At 40.7% G+C, this 14,854-nt stretch overlaps 1 pseudogene; it reads right to left on the minus strand.

Annotated features, from left to right (window-relative positions):
* Nucleotides 1-10,995: 10,995 nt before the first annotated feature.
* On the minus strand, nucleotides 10,996-13,110 carry LOC120109100 (annotated as a pseudogene).
* Nucleotides 13,111-14,854: the final 1,744 nt, after the last annotated feature.

Raw genomic sequence — 14,854 nt, forward strand, 5'->3', positions numbered from 1 at the left:
ACAAATTTTTTATTTTTTTCTATTTTTTTTAAGAGACTCACGTTGAGCAAACTGAAAATATTCTTCCTTCTTTCTAATCGAATCAGGTATAGAGGGTGCTAGGTTGCCAAGCTAGTAATGTTTCTAGTTGTTGATATTAGAGGTTGGGTTCAAATCCTATCATCATTATATTCTGTGATCTCAATAGAATTTTGATAACTTTTGAATAATTTTTAAATGAACTAAAATTTTTTAAAGTAGTTGTAAGACTAATTATACATGTGCCATTGGATGGGGTTCACTTCATATGAAATAATATCTGTTGTTAATTCCACCTAAATCCCCTGTATCAAATCAATACGACCCTTGTTTTAAATTCAGATACTAAATGTAGGAAGGAATAACATTTTTTATTATTTTAAATCTAATAATGTCAATTTATCTAGGTTTATGTAAATAATGACTACTGTAGCCCATATATTGGCCAATAATGATATAGTGACATTGTTGGAGCTTCCACTGCCATAGTACCATAGTATCGGGCCAACAATGGGATTGTACCTTTCATCAAAAGAAGGTGCATGAGTCTACCTTTGGATCACCAAATATCATATCATCTTAAAGCCCTTCGAACTCCCTCATTCATCATCGGCACATATCTCAAAGCATGACCCAATAGTAAGTCCGTGCAAAAAAAGGCGAATCCTTCTTTTGCGCGCAAGATGCAACCTCATTCCTTGAGTAATTTGCATGGCCCATAGAAAATGAGTGTCATTCGTTTATGTGTGTCTATATGGGAGAGATCGGATTGTATCTTTCGCACAAAAGAATGGTTCACTTTTCTTTATGCAAATCCACCGCTGGATCACATACCGCATAGAACTCAAAATGTTTCAAAATTTTCTATCCATCTGCTTGCACAAATCTTAAAATAATTAGTAGATAAATGGGGGATACGTGTGGAGGAAGAATGCTTCTTTTGCGTGAAACATAAACACCTAACCCAGAGGTGTGTGTGGGTGTGTGTGTGTGTGTGAGAGAGAGAGAGAGAGAGAGAGAGAGAGTTAAATCATTAGAATACTATATTTAGTGTTAAGCATCTTTATACATAATAGAAATGCCTTCAGGGTTTTGATGCCCCTTGTGATGCTCTAAATAAGAAATGACCCAGCTGCGTGTAGACTTATATGCTTTCCGCTCACAACCTTGTCACAAGGGGATGGACTCCAACCCAATACTTTGAAAAAAGGAAAATAAACACAAAACTGAAAGCTTTCTATCATGCATGAAAGTCTTCAATGGCCGAGCTCTCTACCATTTTGCACGGGCCATGTCATATGCTAGTTTATACTAATTAGAAGCTTGACTGACGTTTAGTAGAAGACAAATAGGGCTACCGTTTTGGACCATGCTAAAAATATAAATTTAAACCACCCCAACATAGACAAACTTGATCTTATGCCTCCGGCCCGGTGAATCCATTCCTTTTGGACAATTTGATAACTGATTTCGTATTAATTTTGCATTTTCGTCTTATTTTGATGTGCCAAGAGGACAAAAAGCAATGCTTTAAATACTACATAATTATATTGTTATAACAGCTATAACAAGTATTATTTGACTCAAAAACTAGCATTTCAAATGTTTAATATTAAAATAACTACTATTTCATCAATTATTATAATAACATCAAATAATAGACAATAACGTGAAATTAATGATGTTATTTTTAATTCATTTTTTAATGGATAAAAATATTTTTAACCATACAATCACTTTTGAGAGAAAATTTAATACAAAAAATTCAAAACTGTTATTTTATTTAAAAAAACTTTAAGTAAAAAATAATAATTAATATTCATGCTTTGCAGCGGTCATTATTTTTATCCATAATTATATATCATATAAATATTGATCGTTGTAATGGCTATATAGTATCATTACTTAAAACTTTGGTAAATATCACGTTCTCCAGCACTAAACTTGCCATGAAGCATGCCACATCACAACATCATTGTCACGTGATCTATGGTCATCCTTCTCCTTTGATCGATGTTCTTGCCTTTCCACGCTGTCACAAACATTTCTTGCCTCTCAAGGTGCAATTGTGCCCTTTACCTAGTGTATCACCTCAGCGATGCACCATGTCGATTCATTTTTCACTACGAGACCATTTTAACCCCGTCAACTTAAGAAAAAAAAGAAGAAAGCGCTCCCTCCACTCCTCTTCTTCCTTCTGTCTTTGTGAGGATCCGTGCGGACGTATGTTTAGTCCTACATCTGTTATTCGCTAGATAGATTTTGGATACTTATAGAGAATCAAGAAACCCAAATAATACGCAATATGGATTTATTGAGGCTGACCATAGACCGATCTTGGTGTTTATGATTAGATTTGAATGGATTTAAACTCTTAGCCTGACAAGGACGTCAGAGCTTAAATGGAGGGAGTAAGTGAGGACTCGTGCGGGTATATGTTTAGTCCCATATCGAATCAAAGAACCATCCCACATCATGTCAATAATAAGTTAGACATTACGTTTAAGACACCGATTCCTAATGTAGATTAGTGCCTAGATTGAGATTCAAATTTCTGATGGTCCTCCCTGTCCTAGGTTGTTCCACAACACCTAGACTTGTCACATGCTCAATTGCTTTACCTCCAACACCACCACATGGGCATCCTATTCTCATTTTATCCCCTCTAGAGCTTCTTTTTAATAGAATTGCTGAACTTGTTTCCCTGAAGCTGCATGGTAGTTGCATGACAATACTGTGTGTTTAAGGTGGGCACGAGAATAAGATTTCGAATTTGTTCGGCAGTGACATCCAACTAGCTTCATTGATCAATGAGAATATATGTGAGATGCATGTCCGCCTATTTTTCCTGCAACTTGTAGGTATTTCAAAACTATATTGAAAGAAAGGGAGGTAACTCCTGCTGTCTTACAATTATCCAGTTTCGAATTTTTGATGATGCACTAGTTAAGAATCAAATCCAAAATTAGATTCCAAGTCAAGAATATAGGGAGGGAATTGAAGGAATTAGAAGATTATTAGTTATGATGTGCGCTGCTCATCTTACAGCCACAAAATAAAGGCTATAGAAAATTCAAACTTTTCTCGCCCTTGAAAGTGGAAATATTCAAACAACTCCAAGAGTCTTTCCCACTCAGACCTCTTCCCAAGTCATCATTTGCTATAAATTTATTCTCTCTCTGATCACAGTATCCTTCGAGAAGGAAGGATCCATATATTTAACCATTTGAAAGATGTCGGCAGCTAAAAATCTTGGTGCTGGCGTGGGAACAAAGAGAATGCTCGGCAAACACGGTAGGTGAACGCACTGATGCAGTCCGTACGGATTCGGAGACAGCATGGACGTGGAAAAGGCGGTGTGTCAAATAAACATAAAATCAAAGCTGCTCTCTCTCGTCCGAAATTCGAAACGTAATGTGATCATGCCGTCATTGGATACCAATCATAATAACATAAAATCAACAATTATAATTTATGTACAAATTCATATTAAATAAAATATAATAAAATAATTTAAATTCATTGTCTATTAAATAAATAAATAAAAGTGGATTCAAAGCGACTAGATCCAAATTTAAACACTCAAAATTTATAAACTCAAAATTTAGAAAATCAACTATAAATTTATAGTAAATTAAAAATAATAAAATTTTTATAAAAAAATCGTCAAGCTTACTAGCATGAACTCTAAGTCTAGATCATCCTTTATTCCTAGTAACCCTTTTTCTTTTCTTTTTTGCTGAAACGGGCATTTCATACATCACGGATACGAATACACCCAGTAGAGTCAGAAAACAAAAGGTCCCGAAGTGCTCCGGACAGCTCTCTCTCCCCAGACCATAGGGTACCTCCTGAGTGGCTCGCAACATATGCCGCCACTCAGTCGGCCGCCCCGTTGGCCTCACGATATACATGCATGGCCTGGAATGTGACACTCTCCCTCACCATATCCCAAATGTCGCGAAGCAGGGGGTAAACTCCCCCATAGCTGCTTGATCCCTTTCAGACCCAGCTAATCACAGTGGCCGAATCTCCTCCAGTAGGATTGAACTCATCTGAAGCACTCGCCGCGCGTAACACATACCCATCCAGACCATCTGCAGCTCTGCCCTAGGAACCGAGGTGTCAAAAATCTGACAGCCTCCTGCTGCCACCACATTAGTAACCCTATTCATAAGAGAAAAAAAAATAGAAAGATATGAGTTACATAACTCAGTAAGTAAACCTTTTACTACTTTATTGGATCAAATACAAGTTTTTACATGCAACAATGAATTATTTAGAGAAGATAACTATCGTTAGAAAATAGAACATTTCATAATAAAAGTATAATTATAAATCAATCAAACTCTTCCATATGCATAAATCATGCAAATTACATAGATATGATTCCTAGTGCATAAATAAAATCATAAACCATACTAACTTTATAAAGTCATAAATTATTTTTTATTTTGCCACATCATACTTTTTAATATTCTCTCATACTAAATATCAGGGTCACTATTATATCCGTGATAGGGTCGTCATCGACAAAATACCAACTACTATTATTCGTTGGTAGGGTTGTTCGACAACAACTATTATCTGTTAGCATGGTCGAATGCCAACTATTATTATCTGCTGGTATGATCGTATGCAAACTACTATTATCCGTTGGCAAGGTCGTATGCCAACTACTATTATCCGCTGGCAAGATCATATGACAACTGCTATTACCCACTAGAAGGATCGTATGCCAACAACTATTATCCACTAGCAGGATCATATGAAACTAGCTTCGGATGTCGTTTTACCCCACTTTTAGGAGCCGCATATAGCTATTTAAGAGCCTTTTGCTTTAGTTCTTAAAATAATTTTTCTTAATCCATATTTTCTTAAATCAGATTTTTTTGAATCATACAAGAATAAATTGCTAAAAGGCTATAAAGAGTTCTTAGTCCATAATTAAACCTTTAATAGTTAAACAATCATGAAATTATTTTTTCATAACAAATATATAAACTTTCGTAGTTTAGAGTCCATAAATCATAAAGAAGTCATTAGCATTAGGATATTCATGAAACCAATCTTTCTTAACAAATTATGATTTTCGTAATATCATATGCTTGATTCTTAATTTTAAAAAACATAATATCATCAACATTTAATATTATTTTTGTATTTTCATATAACTTACAAGCATAGAAATATGTGAAAATTTGAAAACTAATAAGATGTGTCAGGATTACTTACAAGTTTAAAAACTACTAAGCAGTATAAAGTTTACTTACAAGTTCAAAAAACTAGTGAGGAGTATAAGATTTACTTATCTCTTTCACTTTAGACATTCAAACTTCACTAGGCAAATTTGCTAAACCTTAGTTCTGGAGGCGTTCTCCAATCTCAATTTTTGATGGGCACAATGCTAGAGAATGGTGAGTTTGAAGGAAGAAAGAGGAAAAAATAGGGAGAAAGAAGAGAGAAGAAGGCATGATGATCGCCGGTGGAGGGACATAGATTGGAGGGGGTCCTAATTATAGAGGTAACCTAGGATTCTAGCATTCCTAGGAGGGCTCTAGCAACCCTAGGTCTCCTATTTCTATAGGAGTCACCGGCTTCAAATGGGAAAGTAGACTTCCATTAGGAGTCTGCTGCTGCTCATCGCATGCGATCCATGTACGGCTCTAGTGATTGAACTAACAGCTAGGTTGAGTCAGACAAGTGGACTAGATTGTGATTGGGCCATCACATTCTCCCCCCTCCTAAAAGAGTTTCATCCTCAAAACTTAATGTATCTTAATTCTTACAAATCGGGGTAGTCTTTCATCTGATACTCCACCATACTTTCGATATGCAACTCTGATCTAAACAAACTCTTCTATACTCATCCTATATCTAACTTTACGAATCATAAACTTAAGTTTAAATTCTACCCATCACTAAACTTTTAAGCTCTACTTATGATCAAACCTATTGCTCTGATACCATAAAATGTCACAGCTCAAATCCGAAAAATAACATGGCCATGCCATCGATAGGTACTGCCCACGATATCATGAAACCAACAGTCATAATTTGTATACAAATCCACCTCAAATAAAAATATAACAAAATGATCCAAATCCATCATCCATTAAATAAATAAATAAATAAGAGTGGGTTCAAGGCGCTTAAATTCAAATTTAAATACCCAAAACCCATAATCTCAAAATTCAAAAAGTCATAAACTACAAATTCATAGTCCATTAAAAATACTAAAGTTCTTGTAAACCAATCGCCAAGCTTGTTAGTGTGAACTTAAAGCTTGGACCATCCTTCATTTCTAGTAACCTTATTTGTCTGGAAAGAAAAAAGAAAAATGAAGTGATGCAAGCTATACAGCTCAGTAAATAAATATTTACTATCCTACTGGAAAAAAAAGCATAAGTTTTTACATGCATCTATAAATTATTTAGAGAATATAAACTATCATTAAAAAATAGAACATTTCACAATAACAGTATCAACATAAATCAATCTTGCTCTTGCATATGCATAAATCATGCAAATGATATAGATATGGTTCCTAGTGCATAAATAAAATCATAAATCATGTAACTTTATAAGGTCACAAATCTTAATAATTCTCTCTAATTGAATGCTAAAGGCACTATTATACTTATGATGGGATCGTAATCGATAAAATACCAACTACTATTGCTCATTGATAAGGTTGTATGCCAACTACTATTACTTGTTGGCAGTGTTGTATGCCAACTACTATTACCCATTGGCAGATTCATATGCTAGCTGCTATTATCCGCTAGTAGAATCATATGAAACTGCTTCAGATGCCGATCTACCTATCTTTTAGAGCCACACATACTTATCTAAGAGCCTTTTGCCTTAGTTATTAAAATAATTTTTTAAGGTCATATTTTTTTAAATCATATTCTCTTGAATCATACATGAATAAATTGCTAAAAGGCTATAAAGAATTTGTAGTCCATAATTAAACTTTTAACAGTAGAACAATCATAAAATTATTTTTTCATTGCAAGAATATTAATTTTGTAATTTTCATAATTCATAAAAAAGTCATTAGCATTACAACATTCATAGAACCAATCTTTCTTAACAAATCATGATTTTCGTAATGTCATATGCTCATCCTTAATTTTAAGAAAATATGATATCATTAATATTTAATATTATTTTTGTATTTTCATATAAGTCATAATTATGAAAAATATGTGAAAATTTAAAATCTAATAAGGAGTGTCAGGATTACTTATAAGTTTGAAAAACTAGTAAGGAGTACAAAATTTGCTTACAAATATGGAAACTAGTAAGAAGTATAAGATTACTTACCTCTTCCATATTAGACCTTCAAACTTCACAAGGCGAATCTGCCAAACCTTGGTTCCGACTGCATTCTGCGGCCTCGATCTTTGATGGGCACAATGCTAAAGAACGGTGAGTTCAAAGAAAGAAAGAGAGAGAAAAAAGAGGAAGCACAATGATCACCGATGGAGGGCCATAGAGGTGATGAGGTCCTATTTATAGAGGTGACCTAGGGTTCTAGTGGCCCTAAGTCTCCTATTTCTACTAGGAGTCACGACTTCGTTGGAAAAGTAGACTACCATCAAGAGTCTGATGATGTTCATCGCGTGTGACGCACACACGGGTCTAGTGGTTGGGCCAGTATCTAGGTGGAGTCGATCAAGTGGACTGCGCCATGACCGGGCCATCACATGCTTCAAAACAATTTCAAAAGGAAAAGCTTTAGGATGACCACTGTATATAGATGAATATTTTTTTAGATTTTAACTAATATTGAACTGGTAGGGCCATTTTTGTTTTAGTTGAATACAGATACGAATTGAGTATTGAACATATCCTAGATATGGGTACAAGTCGATTTTTAATTGAATAAAAATGAGATTTGGAGTACAATTCAATAACAAAAGCTAATATAAACGACATAATCATAAAACTTGGAAACTAAATCCACTACTAAAATTGCATGCGATGCATAATAACCAGGTAATGACTTAAGGCGTAGTTATTATATTTCAACAAAGTATTTGGTCTAACGATTTCTATGATCCATATTCAGTTTTCTTGATGGTAAAAGGATCTTCAAATCTTTTAATCATTGGTGGTGTATCTCCAGTTCTTCCATAAGTGCGAAGGTTCAATCCACTATTATATAGGCATCGAGTAGGCCTAGAGGCGAACATTTGACCTATTTCCACATAAATATCGAGATTTCAACAAATTGGAGGTTCAACTTGCTTGCCATAGATTCAGTGGACCAACCAACATTCCCATGTGTGATTTCGAGTAACTTCTGAAGTTGGCAGTGGATACTATTTTATTATCAAGGAAGCAGCTCAAGTCATACCTATAGGTAAAGAACTCAACTTACTCTCTATTGTCATGATGAATTCTTTTAACCCTCATGGCTTATACCCGAATATCTTTGTGATTCAATCTCATTGGTTTGTTTCACTTACCTATGAGTTATTACTCTCCTTATTTCTTTCATTCTTTTACTAGAAATTATGAAATTTCTCTTAGTATGGTATGACAAGTCCTATCTCTTGATTTAACCAAATTCATAGATTCATCAGCTCAATCTAGCACGCTAGCAACTTAATCAGCCCAAGTTTAGTTTCTTAGGAAGTAGCTGAATTGACAAGTCAACAATTAACCATCCTCTCATGCATTCATACAAATTCCTACTAACGATGACAACTCTCGACAAAATAAAGTTTTCATGCGGATATATCCAACTCCCTTTAGCATTAATATTACTCAATTGTAGTTTGATATCAATTAAATTGAACTACCAAATGGCATAAATCACAATAATTTGTGTTCAAGGGTTGAGAGTTTATGTACCTTAACAAAAGTACTCCTTTTATTGCTTAGTACTAAGAAATCTACAAGTAGGAAATAGACTTTGTAGCTAACAAGGGTAGGAAGGTTGGTACTACAGGTGCCATCAAGTCAAGTAGGATCCAAATGCCTTCCTAAGGTAGATCCAGATCCCAACCTATTAGGAGTTCTAATTAAAATTTTCATCCAATCCTTCCTAACCAATGAATTAGATAGGGTGTAGGTCTAAAAGGATGCAGTAGAGAGTGGATTGGTTAGATTATGTGTTGGATTGGGTATGAGGGGAATCCAAGTCTAGGTTTGATGGAGTCCAAATTCAGATCTTAAGAAAAAACTGTTATTTGAAAAACTTAATTCCTTTCATAACCTCAAAATTTTCATTTAGCCTCAATTGCAGTTAATAAACTAATATGAACAGTATATGAGTTAGGCTATATATCATATACTGGGTAAATTATCATGTCCAGGTTAAATTGGGCTGACAAAAAATCAAACCTATACCCTGCTATGATATATGATCGGATCAAGTTAGGTTTGATTCAAGCAGAGTTTTAGTAGACACATGCCCAGGTTCAAAATTCCATGGGTCTATCTTTAGCATTTTGATTGGCTACTATCAGTATGTAAAATTGGATTTGGAGCTGGGCAGTTGAAGGATTTTGACTCTTACATGCAACACAATTTGAGGTTTATACGAAATTTGTGGAACATTGCTTGGTAATTTAACATGTTGCTTGGCTAATATCAGTACGCAGCTGATATCAGTTGGTTTCCAGTAGTTGCATCTGAAAAAACTTTGCAGCAGAAGGAAATATCTAGAGCTGACATAGTCCAGAATCTATGTCTTGCAACGATCAGCTGAACCTGGTCAAAACTACTAGCTAAGAATCCAAACCCAGCCAAAGCAGCAGCAATCCAAATTGACTTTAGTTATCAATGCATTTGAAAATTAAGAGACTGATCCAAATTTCTGGCATGCTTCTTGCCACCTTATGGCTAATAGTCAAAATCAAAGACATCATGAGTTGTCATGTATATCAAACAAGACAATTATCTGAAAAAACAAGCTTACTGCATTCTCATCAAATTTCATGCAGGGTTTGGAACGTATCTTTCGCACGAAAGATGATTGATATTTTTTCATGATGATGACCATTGGATCGTGCTCTGCATGGATATCCAAGCACTTCAAACACCTTCATTCATCCATTTGCACAAATCTTGGTGCAACCATGCACGATCAAATGGTGCAAAGGAAGATGAATCCTTCTTTCAGATCCATGGTACAGCCCCTGTCCCCTTATACATGGTAAGGAGTATTACAAGCATTTCAGATGCACACTATTTTCCTTTGAAATATAATCAATAATAGTCTTGAAGTGTCAGCAGTTCACTCTCAAAAGTTAAACAAATTGTATAATTCAGTTGACGGCCAATTTTTGCACTGAATGTGTCCTGTTTTTCCGTTCTGCCCAGCCAAACAATCTTATGTCATGCTGCAGCCTCCGTGGAATGCATCCACAGCTCTCCAAGTCAAAAGTACAAATTTTAATCCCACTATCATCGTCATCAATGAGCAAAGGGGCCGCACACATGCCAGAAACAGCAAAAAACCACTGAATGGGCGGCGGAGAAATCGCACATCCTGTTCCCCTAGGAACTACAATCCCTTCCGGTCCCTTTCTCCCTTCTCCCAAGTCTCTTTCCCACCTGCCAAATAGGTGTGAAAGCCGTTGGTTGGTTAGAATCTAGCCAGTCTATGGTCTCCTCCAAAGACCGAGTAAAGCCACGTTTTGGCGACCAGGAGAAAGAATTCTAGAAACCAAAATCACGGTATAGGGAGAGGAAGAAAATTGTTCATTCGTTTATGTACAAACGTGTACATGCGTAATGTAAAAAAGAGAGACAATTTGGACCCCACTGACCCAAAGTGGACACCAGCAATTTCAGCAACAACACGCCCAATAATAAATCTCCCTGCCCAGCTTTTTCTGCGTATATGCTCTCTTTTAGCCTTTAGAAGTTTCTTCTCTTTTACAACAACGTATGGAGTGGACCCCTAAATTCCAACCATCAACCATTTCCTCATACCCCTACTAGCTTTTATGACCTTTTTTTTTGCCTTCTTATGTACAAAAATACCAAATCAAACAAGAGCAAACCCAAAAGGAAGCAAGGTATAATACTGGCTACACCCAATTGGTACACATTCTGTTGCTGTTCTTAGGAACAGGATCTGATGAGGCCCAGGTTGTAGAGATTCCTCTTCACGAAGCTCCCCAGGTAGAACAGCCCGCCCCACCACCGGCCGCAGGCTCATCGCCGGCCGGCCTCTTCTGGCACGACGGCGGCGGACGCTCCTCATTTACCTTGAGGCTCTTGCTGCCGATCTTCTCGATCACGGCGTGGATAATCTTGGGGTCAGCCGGGTGGCCGGCGGCGTCGGTGACGTAGAACACATTAATCGCCATTTGGCCTTTGGTCGAGACCTCGGCTCTCGTCACCGAGAGGCCGTTCTCCCGGAAGGTCCGGGTCACGTCGGCAAGCAGGCCTCGCCGGTCCATTGCGCACAGCTCCAATCTCAACCCCTGGGATTCACCCACACACGAGGAACCAAATCAAATTCTAGCTGCAATTAAAGAATCGGATGCCTATAGGCTGTCTCTTTTGGGAGGAATCGAAGCTAGTTGTATTACAAAAACGGGAAGGAAGGTACCTCGGATGCTCTGCGCTCAATGGCAGCTTGCAAGCATTGGATCACACGCTGCCGCTCTGCTTCCCGAACTGATGGGGCTCCCATCTGAATGCCTGATGTAAAATTCCTGTAAAACACCAAAAAAGATCGAAATTTAACCAAAATTCAAGAAAAAATCCAAAAGAAAAAAATCAAAAAGATCGCCTAGAAAAATCCAAATTTAGCCTGAAAATGGGAGAAGCCCAAAAGTAGTTGGGAAAAAGCAGAAAAAAAAAAATACCTCGTGGGCTCGATCGCCATCGGTGTCAATGGTGCCGTGGAACACCACATACTCCATGTCGGTGAGGGTACACACGATGTCGAAGAGGAGCTTGGGGCGGATCGCGGCACTGGATGTTGACGATCCGAGTACCCGCGCTCGAGCCAGTTCTGGACTGAAATGGACGGCTGCGATGACGACGAAGAGGCGGCCTCGGCGAGGAGATCCGCTCGTAATCGCGGTCGGCGGAACATCAGCTGGTGGAGGCGGCGATCGGAGTGGGTGAGCGACGGCCGAGGGCACGGTGGTGGTCTTGGCGCCGCGGACGTCGTCGCGGTGGCCCTTGAGAACGTGGCGGAGGCGGGCCTCGACGCGGCGGATCCGGTGGGCGTCCTCGATCGGGGACCCCAGAATCCTCGTCCCGGATGAAGATGAGCGCGGCGATCCGGCCGTTGTGGGTCCAGACCTTGGCCTCGACGACGCCGCAGCCGAGGTCGGCGAGGACGGCGAAGACCTCGGATAGGAGGCCAGGGCGGTCGGTGCCGGTCAGCTCGAGAGCGGTGAGGCCGTCGAGGGCGGCAGCGCCGGAGCGGGGGGCGGCCGCCGGGGGTGAGGGAATGCTCGATGTAGGAGATGACGGAGTCGTCGGTGAGCTTGCGGCCGAGGGGGTCGGTGACGTGGAAGACGTCCATGAACCAGCGGCCGTCGGAGGGATATGTAGCCCTTGTTGATGGAAAGATCGAGGGTCGGTGAGGACCTGGACCGCCTCCAGGAGCACTCCGTGCTTCCGAGCGCTGTCCACCTTGACCAGCGTCGCCGGTTGGGGCAGACGGCATTGTCGATGACGACTCTGCAAGCAAGAACGCAAACAAGAGAGGAGTCAAGAAAGAAAGAGAAAAAATAAACGAAATAGCGGGTGGTGTTAGGCGAAAGAATTGGGATTTCCAATACTGAACGCGGAAACCGGACAAAGAGGAGAACGGTGAGAAAGTTTAAAGAGCAAAATAAAAATTGAGTTCGAGAAACGCAAGGGCCGAAGGAGAAGACGACATTAAGAAAACAGAGAACTATGAAACATGAATTAAGAAAATAGGTTCATGAAGACTGAGATGGTTCTGAAACGAGGAAACCAGAAACGGGTACGGAAACTCAAAAGACATGAGGAGAGTATAGAGAGCAGGGGAACTGACCTGGGAGTATTCATCCGACTGAGGAACTCATCCAAACATGCCGGCCATTCCATCTCTTTTGCCCTTCTGATCCTCTTCTTGAAATCACGGGCCTTTTTGAGACTCCCTTCTCCCTCCCCTTCTTCCTCTTCTAATTTAAATTCTCTCCCTCTCCTCCTTCTTACATCAAACGAACAGAACCCGGACGAGACGAAATAACTACAGGCTGGAGCAAGAATTGAACCAATGTTTCGGTCGCCCCTCTCTCTCTCTCTCTCTCTCTCTCTGTAGCTCCAGGGGTAAGCACGCGTTTTCCCGGTGGTCACAAGGGGAGGAGGAGGTGGCACATATATTTAAACATCAAACCCACGTCTCCACGCCAAGACGGACCGTCGGGCTGACCAACCCGCCAGCTATTTACCCCGACCCCGGTCAACCAACCCGGGCAGCCACCGTCCCAACACCCCCCACCCCCCCCCCCCCCCACCCCGGGGATCTTGCCACGTAGACGGCACACCCACTCCTCCCCGACTCCCACTCCTTTTGCTTATTCCTCAGCTACCCTCCAAATCCAATACGAGTCATCGATGTATCATATACCATCATAACCTGAGTGGGTTTGGGAGGGGAGGGTGGTGGGGCCCACGGTGACTCACGTGGCATTGCGAGTGGGTGGAACGGGCCGACCGGAATTAGGGACCCCTCCACCGCCCGTGTCGGATCCCATGCCATTTCCTCGCGTCGTTACGGCTGTTGCGGTCCAGGTGCTCCGATCTCCGCGGCCGGCTTCCTAACTAACCTGCCTCCGGGCTCCCTGCCGACCCATTTGTCCCTCCTATCCCGGATCCAACGAGCCAGAGCTACGTCCAAACTGGTCTCGTCCACCGGCCCTCGTCTGCCGCCTAACTAATTCGCTGGTGTTAAGTGGGGACCGTTTCTTCTTACCAAGAAGTCCCCGCCTCGAAGGACGGTTGCCCGTCGAACTTGGTCCGGAACCTTCTCCACTTGACGTGGGGATCCCATGCTGGTGCCACGTGTAAGTTAAGAGAGGATCTAACCTAGTCTTTGGAATATTCCACCCGCGGGCAGCATAAACATTGTTTAGGAAGCATTGATGGCGTTTTTGCGGGCGACTAAAGAATATTAGAGTGTCCGCTTGCGGTCCGGTGACGGGTGTCCTCGCGCAGGCCGCGGGACCCACCACGTGCGATCAATTCGGTGGTTTTGAACGGCCTGGTCCTGGCGTTGGTCCTGGACCGGACCTCTCGAATGGGTTGCCCAAGCGGCTGGCCACACGGACTTGGTGGCGACGTGTCGTGTACGAGTTGGTTCGGGCGGCGCGCCACCTCGATTGGTGGGGAGAGCGGCGTGGATGTACGCGCTCGGGCATGTGCCGCCATTAAAACGAGGAGGGACTCGTGTCGGCTGCGGACAGTCACGTGACTTGCTCTTGTCAGAGACCACGTGCTGCGTCGCACACGCGTCGCTCGCCCGACCGAATTCTTATCCCCCAACCGAATTAAATCATTTCTTTAAATTGGCGGATATTAAATTGGGGGACAGGTCTTCCGTGAGGGACGGGAGCAGCCGTTAAGATCGATAAAAATAAAAAAAAAAAAAATAAAAAATAAAAATGAGCGAAAGATAAAAAAGGGGAGAGGAATTTGGCTTTTAGGCGCAAGGAAGGGGCGTTGATTGATTGAAGAGAGGAAAAGTGGATCGCGTGGGGACGTACCGTGAGGCGGAAGGATGAAGGAGGTGGGGAAGAGAAACGTGGCAAGATGGTCGGACGTCCATACCAGCTGCATGCTTTCTCGTTTCAGATCACCGTGTGGGATTCATTCTGTC

The sequence above is a fragment of the Phoenix dactylifera genome, unplaced genomic scaffold, assembly GCF_009389715.1.
Source record: "Phoenix dactylifera cultivar Barhee BC4 unplaced genomic scaffold, palm_55x_up_171113_PBpolish2nd_filt_p 001803F, whole genome shotgun sequence".
Lineage (NCBI taxonomy): Eukaryota > Viridiplantae > Streptophyta > Magnoliopsida > Arecales > Arecaceae > Phoenix > Phoenix dactylifera.